We start from the raw sequence: 13,217 nt of genomic DNA, 5'->3' as shown, positions 1-13,217 counted from the left end.
TATATTATATGCATGTATTGAATACGGAGGCTGTACTGCATAAAGCCTTAGAAAAACGTACAGACAAACAAATTCAGATGCCTCCATACAGGACATGAGGGGTCACTGAACAATTTGATTTATAAGCTATGGTCTTCACAGCCAACAGATATCAACTTGAGCAATGTGCACTAGCACTCTCCACAGCCATCATAAAAACATTAAATGAGAGAATGTTTTTGGGAAAAATGGTCTTCATACCTCCAGTAAAGTTTTGAAGACAATAGTGGCCCAACATCCTGTAGAACAGTCATTGTTTTTATCTTTAATTTGCCAACACAAACATTTTCCTGCCAAGCAGCCTCTTGTGGTTGTATGAATAGAATGTGTCCTCTCTCAGAAGCAAAGGCAGAAGTAGCATGATGTTGTTGTTGCGCCACTGAAGTTGTTAGAGAGGACTTTGGAATAGACGGTTGGCCATATAAAGTGCCTGATTTTGCCACTGGAGACAGCAGTTTCACATCCTCTCTCCAATTAATAGTCAACACTGATGTCTTTTAACCATGATCACAACCGAAAGCTGCACTGACTGATATTTTTATATTTACCACGTATGAAATTACTACATGTAATGTGTAACGGGTTGCTTGTAGCAATGACCCCACAGAGTATTGTCACCCAGCTCTGCAGATTACCTCAGCTCTATGGAGTGTTAACATCTTTAAAATCATTGTTCTGGTTCGACAGCCTACAGCTTTACTGTTTGGGTCGCTCTCTTTGCTCTCGTCAACCTTGTTTCCAGGGGCAGCAGGCAGCTGTTTTCACCAAAAGACCTTAATAAACCAACTGTACTCTTCCTGCCTAGCACCAAGCAGCAGATGGTCAAAAACAGCAACTACCTTGTGAACACAGTGAAGCATTTAACAGCTAACATTGAGATGTTTTCTTCAGTGGATTAAAACAGAACTAAAAAGAAAGTAAACATGGACTTAAATTCATCAGGTCCTAAGAAATATGACTCCAAATCAATGCTATGCTCCATGTCTGCTGGAAGGGTAAAAAGGCAATTGTTTGCTTCCACCTTAGCCATAATAACTTTAACTCTCACAACTTTAAAGTGATGCATGTGTGAAGTTAATGCTGTTGTAGAGCTCTGCCCAAAAGTGGACAAAAAACTGATTAATACTGCTTTAACCAAGTAGTTTATTTGCCTTAACTTAGTCAACCCTAAACCAGCAGCGGTTTAGCTTAGCTTTGCACAATACACTGGGAAACAGCAGCCTGAATTTGTCCAAAGATACTAAAATCTGCCTTCCAGTATCTCTGGAGTTCAATAATTAGCACATTGTATCTCATTTGTGTAGTCCATACAGAAACCAAAGTGTAAAAACATCAAATCATTGCTTTACACGAGGTAAGGCCAGACTATTTCTTAGACTTCTTCAAAGGAGCTGTTAGGTGGTTTTTGGTACCCCTGGACAGAGCCAGGTTTGCTGTTTCCCCGTTTCCAGTATTTTTGCTACACCAAAACTAGTCAGATTCTGATAATAGCTTCAAGCAGACAGGACTGATAAAGAGCTTCTCATATAACTCTTGGCAAGACAGCTTAAAAACATTCCCCAAATTGTTGAATATTTCTTTAAGCAAAGATGTGGAAGAATGAAAAACGGTCATATGAACAGATCATGTAATGGTCATCACCATCACCATCAATTTTGCTCTTAAAGTGTAAGGCTGGGTCAGGTCATTTTTTAACCCACTTTAAGTAAGTGAAATGTCCAGTTTACACTTTCAGAGTCATCAAGAAAACGAGGGTCCACGATGGTCCGTGTGACATAAATTTTGTCATCAGAAGGTGTCTGTGCTGACATCCACCAATTTTTTGTGAAATGTGCGGCATATAATATATACGATCTATTAAAGCGTTATATATTATTATTATTATTATTATTAAAGCAACATTATGCAACTATTTTACCATAAGATTACAGCTTCAGAATCATTTTGATGGTATACTGACATGTAAGAGGGACAATGGTGCCTCTTTCATTCCTACTCTGTGCCCTGAACACTTGCTCTGGCACTATGTAGCTTGGGTTAAGCTGGTACGATCTCCCGCAAGACGTGCATAACACACGGTACGACATCAACAACTATGGGTCATTGGCTCGCTATAAGAAGAAGCTAGCTTGGTATTTTCAGGAAGAACATCATGGCAGAGGTGAAGAGACCAAAGAGGACGCTGACAGAGGAGGCTAAGAAGAGAAAAAGAATGACCGACCGAGTAAATCTCAAAATGGCTTTTAGTCAAGAGTGTGCACTCCGAAACTCTGGGGGCGTAAAGTTGCAAAAAAAATAGCAATTCTAGCATAATGTTGCTTTAAGTTGCAATAAAGAATAACTTTTATGTCTACTTACCAAGAAAAATCAAGCTGTGAGAGGATATTGAGACCATGACAGTGGACTACCACCTTCTGCAGAGTCATTTAAACGTTCTTTTTGTGCAGGAGTCAATGCCCATACAGCGGCAGAAGAGGACTGTGCTGAATGAAGCCATGGGACATACTGATATGTGGTAAAACCCATTTGACACATCCCCCCTTTCTGTCTTTTCCCGCTCTTCACTTGCTTGATTTGGTGTCCTCAGCAATCAGACACTTACATAGATATTTCAGGCATCATCTGTAGCACCTGAGTCTGAATGAGGCTGGGACCCTCACTTTAGTAGACTTCAATTTCACCTTTCAGTCATGCTTTGTATGCTGCCGAGGTCTCATGAGGGTATATCGAAGGCTGCTAACACGCACTGGTGCTCGAAGTAAGGCATTAGTGTCAGGACTACTCATATATAAGAAGTGACTCTGACATCCTTCCTGCCGTCTGCTCATAGGAAGAGGGCTCATATAGGGGCACTGCCAGCACATGATCAGTGCATAAAAGACGGCAAATAATCATGGCAGTGAGATATGGGAACTTTAGCATGTAAAAAAAAAAAAAGGGGGGGGGGGGGGGGGGGGGGGGTCCTGTAGCTGTAGGTATACTGTAGGTTTCCTTGGTAACACTTTAGATGACAGCCTGCAACATAAAGTGTTATTACTCCCAGAGTTCCATAGTGCACTGATACATATATGTAAGTACTGGGAACAAGATGCAAAGTTAGGGAGTAAAGGGGTTATGATTCAAAATCTCACAAAGAACTTCCAGTGTAGTTTTAATAACTGGGACCCTTTGGAGGAACCTAGAGAGAATTTATACTGTAGTTATTATTTAACTACTGCGTACCCATATTATTACTATTACAGGGTATGTATCATTGAGGTTCGATTCTTCAAAGGGTTAGGGTTAGTTGAGTCTGATTGAGTCAGCTTTAGGTATTTATTTTTAGGCAGCTATGTATCGCTGATATTCCTCTCTGGGACTGTTATATTGTCTAAGCCTTCTATGGCTGACATGTACCTGAAAAATGAGGCACAGGTGATAACATGCAACCCTTTTGATGGCCATGTCTGCAAAAATACACCTCAATAACTGCATTGTAAGTTCTTTGTAAGATCCTGAATCGTTACCCCCTTATTCCATAACTACACATCTTGTCCCCCACTACCTACATATATGTACTAGTACATAGTGTACTGGTACAACGTTACCATCGTAAAAAAGATTAGTAGGTAACTCCTGAGTAATTATGCTGTACTTTGTGGGCTGTAATCTATAACGTTGCGGCTTCCACAAATATTGCATCTGCCATTTTCATCTATCCGTCACAGTGAGCCATGGCGCATTGCTGCATACAGTATGGCAATGTGCCCTGATGGATTTGTTAATCTTCAGAAACAGGAGTGCAGCCACATAATGCAGGATGATATGGCCTGTAATATATCTTGCTAATTCACATGAGGGAGGCTTATCTTCATCCTCCCTGTAGAGCTGTGCATTAAGTGAACCGTTTGATTGGAACAGATGCTCTAATGTCTTAGCCTCAAGGCTTCTCTCCCATGAAGTCACCTTAGACAAAATCTTCCCTCTCATGATTGCCTCCATCAGCGACCTTCAGATTGCTCACCTTGTGTTTCTACCTTGTGTTTCTTATTACTGCGGGTGTGTGTAGGATATCATGATTGTGATTGAGCAGGCTGAACTAAAAAGAGTCCACCGGTCTCTCATTAGTGGAGTAAAATAGCTACTTAGTCAAGCAGAAGAATTTCATTTACTGGCAGCTGACTGTGTTTCTGTGCCCAGTGCGGTGATTGCTTTCTCATTTTGTTAACTGTTCCCCATTGGCTGCGGGGGTCTGCTGTGTTTTCCCTCCATTTTATCTATTTGATCTCTTGATTGCTGGTGTAAGTCTGTGAATCCTAATGGCTGCAGGTGTATCATTGCTGATGTAAAGACAACAGGATGTTTTTGTTGCTCCGTAATGCTTTCCAGATGCTGACTTGCAGGGAGCATTCTCGACTTGCTCTACAACAAAAGTAAAAATGAGCAGTCAACACTGATGTATAAAGAACTGATGACCCTACGAAAAAACTGAGGAGATTATTGAACAAAGTAAGAAGGGCCAGACCTGCAGCACACTCAGAGAGGAGATCTCAGCAAAGACTTCCAATTCAGAGGAAGGGCCACACCCCCGACTGTGGCAGTGTGTGTCCAACTATCACCTTGTGAGAGTCTGACATTTAGATTTTTGGATTATACGTTTGTTGTGTGCACAGTATCTTTGCAGTGCAGTGACCAGTGAAAGGTGTACAGGCAATTTAGACATACACTTCAGTCAACAAACAGTGTAAGAAGCTACAGGATTAGTTATTCATGTACGTATATACATATATATATGTACGTTATGATTGATCACACCGTAAACACGCCACTCACGAACATGAAATCAAAATTCATGTTTTCATTGACAGAATCTGTAAGCTTTGTCACTTGAAAACAGATTTTTATTGTCAGCATTGTCATCCAAGCGAGTCAGGAAGTGGAATGGTGGCATAATAGGAGCGACACATACGTAGATGGAGAGAAGAATCATCAAAATTTTGTCATTTTATCAATCTTTTCTGCTGCTGTGTGGAAATGAGGAACGTATCCAGAGACAGCAGGGATCTCATTGCATCAGCGTGGTGATGAGGGCCCTCAGGCGGTGCTGACTGGCGGGTTGGGTCAGTCTCACTGATTAACCAGCACCATGTCAGTCATGGCTGTGGAGAGACACGCTGATGGATTGTGGTCGACACTATGCGGATGGAAGGGTGGCCCTCAGGCAAGGATCTGTGCCTGTGTCACCCCTCTGGTGCTTTAGACTCCAGGTGCCGGCCAGCAGGCCAGCTCCCTCCTCCTCCCGCCTCCTCACCAGCATCTCTCGGCTCGCACGTCTCCACAAGGGCATGAGAATCACAAGAGCTTGGTATGCATTTTAATACAAGCTGGGCCCACAGTGAGAACTGTGGGGCTGTGGTTGTAATGCTAGGAGGGAAAAAAAGGAGTAGAGTAATGGAGAAAGGTTCAGACATTCAGTGATCATCGTGGAACAAACTGTACGCTTATCATGAAGTCATAGAAATCCATTAAGATTTTAATCAATTTGCTCATGGGAGAGGAAAACAAATGATGGATTGCTACTGTTATGTAATGTTAATGGTATAAATGGATTGCATTTATGTGGCTTTTCTAGTCCCAACCACTCAAAGCGCTTTACAGCACAAGTCAGCATTCACCGGTTCACGCACACACATTCATACCATGCAAGGTGCCACCTGCTCATCAGGAGAGATTCAGCATCAGCATCAGAGCATCAGCCTGTCTGACAAAGGGCATTACCTGCAGTGGTAATGATCAGACTAACACACTGACAATTTTCATGGCAGTCATTCCAATCTCAGTCTGGACCAAACTAGCGGTGGCCTGATGAGCCACGAACAGGCCTAAAAACTGCTTCTAAGTCCAAGCAAAAATGTCGAAAAATGCAAAAATGGAAGCAACAAAGTGTAATGCCGTCCACGTTGAAGAAACAAACGCATAACACCACTTTAAAAAGGACAATTTGCTGCTTTATTACTCCTTGTAGATATGATCGTGAAGTAGGAGTCTTGTGAATGCTTCATGGGTGAAATCTGTTCTTTCAAATGTTTGCCTCTCTCTCTGTACTGGCCTGAAGTCATATTGCTGTCGGATAGCTGCAGTTCCTCATTAGCTGTGAAGACGCATGGCTTTGTGATGTCAGTATACAGTGTGAGTAGGAGGGTTGTAGGTAGCATCGTGTCTTCATTCCGGAAATCCCATTGTCAAGTTCTCTAAAGTAACTCATCTGGTTTCACTTAATACCACAAACTCTGCATATATAACTTTATGTAACAGTCACCATCTGCCACCAAAACAATGCATTTCTTCTCTTACTGCACAGTGACTGCTCGCTCTTTGAACAAAGAAACGTCACTGCGTGGATAAACTGCGTGTACAATTAACTCATTCTGGGATCACAGTCAGTTTGAATTAACAGATTTTGGTCTTACGGTATTTCAAAGTAGACCTTTAAAAAGGAACGAAAAAGTTACTCATCACAGTAACACATCAGTGTTGGGCGGAAGTAATCACTAAGGTAGTTTATTTACTTGTTCATGAGATAACTAGTAACTGTAAGTAATGATTATTTTTCAGTGAGAGCACAACACCGTAGAAAAGTAGTAGGAAGTAGGAAATCTGTCACACAAGTCTGAATAGAAACCCTTAACTGTAGACAGAATGTAACACACACGTCTCTAATGAAGTGTGCTTTGTCATTACTGATGTTGATGTTGATGTATGTCAAACCGAGCACGCCTATTGTATGGAAAAAAAAAAGACTGATTTATTTTTGTTGCAATAAGCCATTAACTCAGAGAAAAGTGAGTTTAGGCAGACAGGAACAAAAAAGATGTGATCTCTGGTTGTGCTGAATTTATTTTCATCCTTTTTTTAAAACTGTCTATTGTTAGTCTGACTGTGTGATTCAAGCGCAACGCTAAATCAGTGAAGTACTATTTTAAAGGAACTTTTCTTTCATTGACTTTCCAGATGCACTGTCCAGCCTCATCTGTCCATCATCAGCCTCAGTGTCTAGGTACACTGGCCTCTGTGTGTCCTGCCTCTGTTAATGTGTTCCTGTAGTCTTTTTGGTTTTGGATTTTATTCTTTTTCTCTTAGAATCTGATACTTAAGCTCCTTATGTTACGGTATGAGGTACGACAAACACGGCCAGGACCCAGAATGCACAGAACGAGGAACAGGGTTTATTTCTCCACAAACAAAAGGCAACAAAAATCACCGCAAGGGGAAAAAGGCAAAGCAAACTGCAAAAGGCAAAAAACTCAAAATCACCACAATGGGGAAAAACTAGAAATTCTCTAGAACAAAAAAATCACCTTCTCAGGGAAACGCTAAGCAATAAACTGAAAACTGAAGTAAACTAGCGAAAGACGCTGGAGCTTGGAGCGAGGAAGGAGGCAAGGCAAACAATGTGGGGAGACACGAGTGAGCAGACCAAGAAATCTTCTGGCACTGAGCAGGTGGAAAGGCTGGTAGAAGTAGCCCGCGACTGATGAGCTGATGCCGTACAGGTGTGCCTCCAAAGTGGCCAGGAGATTGACCCCGCCTCCTTCCACACTCCAGCGCTACAGAGAGGGAGAGCAAGAGGGGAAGGGAGAAAACAGAGGGAAGAGGACAAACACAGGCAGGGCAAGAACAAAAAAACGTGCACAAATCGAGACCATAACAACTTACACATGATTAAGCTTTTTTATGGTTGTGTTTAGACAACTAAAAGCACCGGATTCACTTTAGAGAAAGTTCATGGTAATGGCTGAGTACTAAAAGTGAGTTAAAGCACGAGACATAACATGTCTGCTGTATTTACACTTAACTAAAACCACAGCCTTCCATTAACCTTAAACACAGAGCTCGTGTTGGTGCAGGGCTGCTGCATGCTTCTCCCACAGGCCTCAGCAAACCTGTGGGTCTGTGGGACTCGGCCCCATTCACTTCCTTTACACCCCCTTCCAAAACACATTGACTTATAAAGACCAGAGGACGAAAAACACAAGATGAAACCAGCCTATGTGCAGAACAGTGGTGACCTACAGCCACAGTGAAAGCTTGGCAGCATGTTACATTTACTGTATAATCAGCTACAAAGAAACACAAAATGACCCTGCTAAGACCAGCCATGTATTCAAAGTCCTGACTTTGCTTTGTAGCTGTACCGTAGTTTCTCCCAGTTGATCTGAAGTAAACTTTTTTCAAGGGCACTTTGAAAGTAACTGTTAATGAAATATAAGGAAGAGTATTTCCACTCACTTCCCCCACCTACATTTTCACAATCAGTCCAATTCATATTATCGACCCTCCAGTCATTAAGTCATTAGCCCAGTGTCTACCCTTCCTCCAGGCTAAAACTACCCCTATAATTACATGGATTATATTCAAACAAGAACTGTAGGAGAACGCACGGTTGTTCAGACCATTAACATGGTCCTCACAGTGAGTATATAGTGTTACTATGCTCAGGATTTTCTACGAGTCTGTGGTGGCTAGTGCTATTCTCTACGCTGTTGTTTTCTGGGGCAGCAGACTGAGGATGGCGGACGCCAACAGACTCGACAAACTGATCCGCAAGGCCAGTGACGTTGTGGGAATGGAATGTGACTCTCTGACGGTGGTGTCAGAGAGGAGGATGCTGACTAAGCTGCGGACTATCTTGGACAATGTCTCACGCCCACTTAATGATGTGATGGTCAGGCACAAGAGTACTTTCAGTGAGAGACTCATCCCACCAAAATGCAAGACTGAATGCCACAGGAAATCATTCCTGCCTGTGGCCATCAAACTGTACAGCTCCTCCCTCTGAATGGCGCTTGGACTTTTTCGCTCCCTGTCAGATCATTCATATTTATACTGCAGTTCACTGCTGACTTAATACAATAATCATGTGCAATAACCAACAGTGTAATTACTCTGTGCAATAATTCAACTTGTGTAATATCCACTGTCATACATTTATTTTGTTTTTGTATCACAATGAACATTCTGCACCTTCTAATCTATTACATCATATAGGTATAATAACAAGCCTGATTGATTGATTGATAACAACAATATCAGTATACTATTGTTCAAAAACAAAGCACATACCTTTACTGTATATACTCTTTTTATGATCTATTTTTGCCATTTTGTCTATGTGTATATTTGATAGTCTACATGTTAAATCTCTTCTATCTCTTCTTTTCTCAATAAAGTATGTCTGATTCTGATTCTGATACTGATTCTGTTATTTGATAGCACTCTTGGATAGAAGTACTCTGCTGTCACTGAAATGATTAAATAAACCTGCATTTTCACTAAGGTGTGGCATATCTATATGAACACCAATCTTTCTTCGTTCCCAGGCCCAAAACTGCATAACAGGTGCAGGCGGAAAAATGGTGCACTGGAGACAATACTGTCAAATTCCGTCTATCAGCCGGCATCAGCACAAAAGCTCAGCCAAGTGTGTTTCAGTTTCTGTACAATAGCACTCAACATTTTCAAAAAATATATGCAGACAGCCGCAGGCATTATGAATTCAAGGACAGAGGTTGCTCATTTAGCTGCAGCACTATATGCACTTGAGAAATGCACACCTTGAACTGGAGGGTGAACCCTAGACGGAGACGGTGAAATCAAACTACAGCAACTCTCGAGCACCCTGAGCCCTCAATTTAATACAAACCCTGAGCAACATACTCATTCCATCCGAGAGCAAGCTGAGACGTTACCTGTTTACATTTACATTTTTACTTAGATATTTATGGGGTCCTGGCAAAGAAATGTAGGTCATTCGGGATGCAATCATTTCCAAACGCTGCACACAATAATGAGGTCATGATTTCTCCTCAAAATGATGTCCCGTGCTCAATGGCCACAGCACTGTGCCCAATCAAATCAGGATATTATATTTGGTTGGTTGGTAGTAGATAGAGGAGCTAAAAAAAAGAGGATTTACAGAGTGTGGTGTTCTCCCTTTTCCCACATTATTCATTATTGAAGGTCAGATTAATCACATGGTGGCCTGTGTTGCTGCAGTGTCAAAGGAAAAAAGCCACATTGGCATCAGAAGAATTAAACTAAACCAGTCTAATTGGATTTATATTCACACCCTCAGTCTGCATTGTTGTCAACATGTTATTTCTTTCTTTCCGACACCCATGACATTACTTTATGAGAATACTGTACAGCCCCTGAAATCTGATTAAACATGGAACCAACCATAACGCTACGAGTCACAAGCTTTCTGTTTTACCCTAGAAAAGCAGTGTGTGTGTGTGTGTGTGTGTGTGTGTAAGAGGGAGAGAGAGAGAGAGAGGAGGAGAAAGGTAAAGTCTTAGCTTGTAGACAGATATAGTGTAAGTGTACATTCCACATGCCCACTCGAGCATACTTTAAAGATCTAATGTAGGATTAAAGGAATTTCTTATGGACTTACTTGTGCATAATATGCATAACCATGACAACGGAGACAAAGCGTCAGTGATCTGTTGACTCAGACCTACTGGATCATGTTGATTATGAATGCTTGGTATGAACTGGACACAGTGGCCAGAGTCATCTTGAGACTGGTGGCTGCACACCTTTACTTCACACACACACACACACACACACACACACACACACACACCCACACACACACACACACAGTATTCAGCACAGCGGAATGATCACTGTACTAAAAGGGCATTTCCATCCCATCATTCGCTACTGTGCATGAGATCAATTTACTTATTGATCTAATTACTTTAAAGCTGCACTAAGCGATGTGTTTCTAACAGCAATGGCTCAAGCGACTATGTGTAGTAAAAGGAGTCACTCACACAGACGTACCTGCAGAGGAGAATTATCAGCCAGCTGCCGTGTTTCAGCATCTTTCAGCTCAGTATTTGGGTTTTAAACTCCTGCAGTGTTACTGTGTTCTGCCTTGTGTCCAGCCACAGCAGGCAGCTAATTTTAACAAACATAATAATCCGCTTACTGAGGAATCCTGCATCAAAGTGGCCACAAATGATGCTGCTTTAAGGCTGTTGCCACATGTATAATTAAATAATAATAATAAAATGTCCTGACAGAGACAAGACGTTATAAAACCACAGACAGATTTGACTACATGATATGGATGATCATTTGAGTTGCTCAGACGTAACTTTTTGAAGTTGTCCCAAGTTTAAAACTCATTCATATATTTATAATAATACTTTTTTCATGATTACATAAAATGATTAAGAGAAGGATTAAATTTGATTTTTAATTTGATTTTATTGCAGTTGTGTCCTTTTCCACTAGCTTTGGCTGGTGACCGTGGTTCTGTTTGTGTCTGCTGGTAAGAGCTTAATATAGCAGAATCACCCAAATGATGAAATCTCATCACATATTATCAGTTTCACAGGAGTTTCTGTTTAGTCTTTCAGTTGGTTTCAAAGAATAAACCTTAGCGGCATCACAAACAGAGCAGACTATGATTAGAATCTCTCAGAATTACTGTTACCGCTGCCTTTCCTTTCATACGTCACCCAGTCCTCTCTCTATAATAAGATTCACTTTCAAAGGATCCCATAATCAATCAATGCCATTAGCTAAAGAATTCCATCATGCCAGCAAGTCAAACTACATTACTGATTAAACATGGGATAGATGAGTCTGGCCTTGAGCCCGCCGTGTGGAGATTGCATGGTACACTGTCAGTGTCGCACTCATTACACGCCTCTCTTTGCTGATGAGAAATGAACACAGTGTGCGGCGGCAGCCTTTTGGCTCACTGGCTGACCATTTCGCCTCATCTCGTGCTATCTTCCCTACACTTGCCATCTGTCTTGATGTCGTTGTGGCTCTCTAAATGGTGTGACTCACTAATGGTTGTCTGTCAGAGATCACGCTCCACGTCCCTACCCAGCAGCAAGTGTCAGTCAGGGAGTCGAGCAGCCACGCTGCGGCTCACCGGGTTTCTGATTGATCCTCTTATTCTGGATGGAGCAGTTTGTGTTGATTATATACCTATAGATCTATAAGTTTTTGCCACTTTTATTTTACATAAGTATAAGCAAATCTTTGTTTCTCCTTCAAGACTTCAAGGAGGAGCAGCTCGGAAAGGAGCCACAGCAGAAAATCCACCAACAGTAAATATCAAAGAAGACAGTGGAGCATTACTCTGAAATCTGCTCTCTGAAATATACTTTGTGAAGTTCAATACAAATAATACAATATATCAGAGCAAGGGATTATTCTATGAAAAGTTTGGTGCTTTGCTTTTATCATCTAACCAAGTGTTGTTCACAGCTGGACCATAAATGCAACCTGAGGGACTTTTTATCTTTAGATATCCCACAACCTGCATCAGAGAGTCTTTCTCGAAATATGTGAAAAAGTCCTTGACTCGTGATTTTCTGTCCATACTGGACTGTCTTTTTCACAAATTTCCAGAAAATGTGTCAGCTGGAGAGCAACATTTCAACATTAAAACACTGCTCCTCCCCACAGCTGTATGAAATGTTTTAGCATCTTTCAGCTCACTGTTTTGGTTGCACAGCCTGCAAATGTACTTTCAGAAGTTCAGACCAAAACAGAGAGTAAATATTGGACTTAATTTCAACAGGTTGCCAGAAAAAAAAACCCAATTGTGTATTGCTCTCTGTTCACTGGCTGTGACAAACGGCAGTTATTTGCTAATACATTGGCCATATCAACTGTTTAAAGTGGATAATATGTCATTGTTGTGTTCACAACTGGCAGTCAAAAAAATAAATCAATACATGTAGGTTTATCAGGCTGGTATAAAATATTGCTCAGAATATGGATTGGGTGATTTAACTTTACATGTAGACTGCGTAATCCTTTCTCTATAATACAGTTGTCTAAATGGAGAATGGAGGACAAATGTACTCATTATTGTCATGGCCCTCCAGTATATAATGTTGCTATTAAGTTAATCTCATTCAAGTTGCCAATGGTTAGCTCAAGCGTCTATTATAAAGAATTTAAGACAGCTCATCAGTGTAAATGCCACGTCTGTTTGCTCACCCAGATTTTATTTTTATTTGTGTGATCAGGACGATAGAGCCCTGAGCCCTCTTTCCTGGTATCAGTTGAGAGTGTTACATCAGAGTCAGTGAACACTCAACACTCATTTTTACATGTGTGTGCAAAAACAGCACTTAAGAGCGAGTGTCTTGCTTGAATGA

The sequence above is a fragment of the Chaetodon auriga genome, chromosome 11, assembly GCF_051107435.1.
Source record: "Chaetodon auriga isolate fChaAug3 chromosome 11, fChaAug3.hap1, whole genome shotgun sequence".
Classification (NCBI taxonomy): domain Eukaryota; kingdom Metazoa; phylum Chordata; class Actinopteri; order Chaetodontiformes; family Chaetodontidae; genus Chaetodon; species Chaetodon auriga.
Note: the sequence above shows the minus strand (reverse complement) of the source record.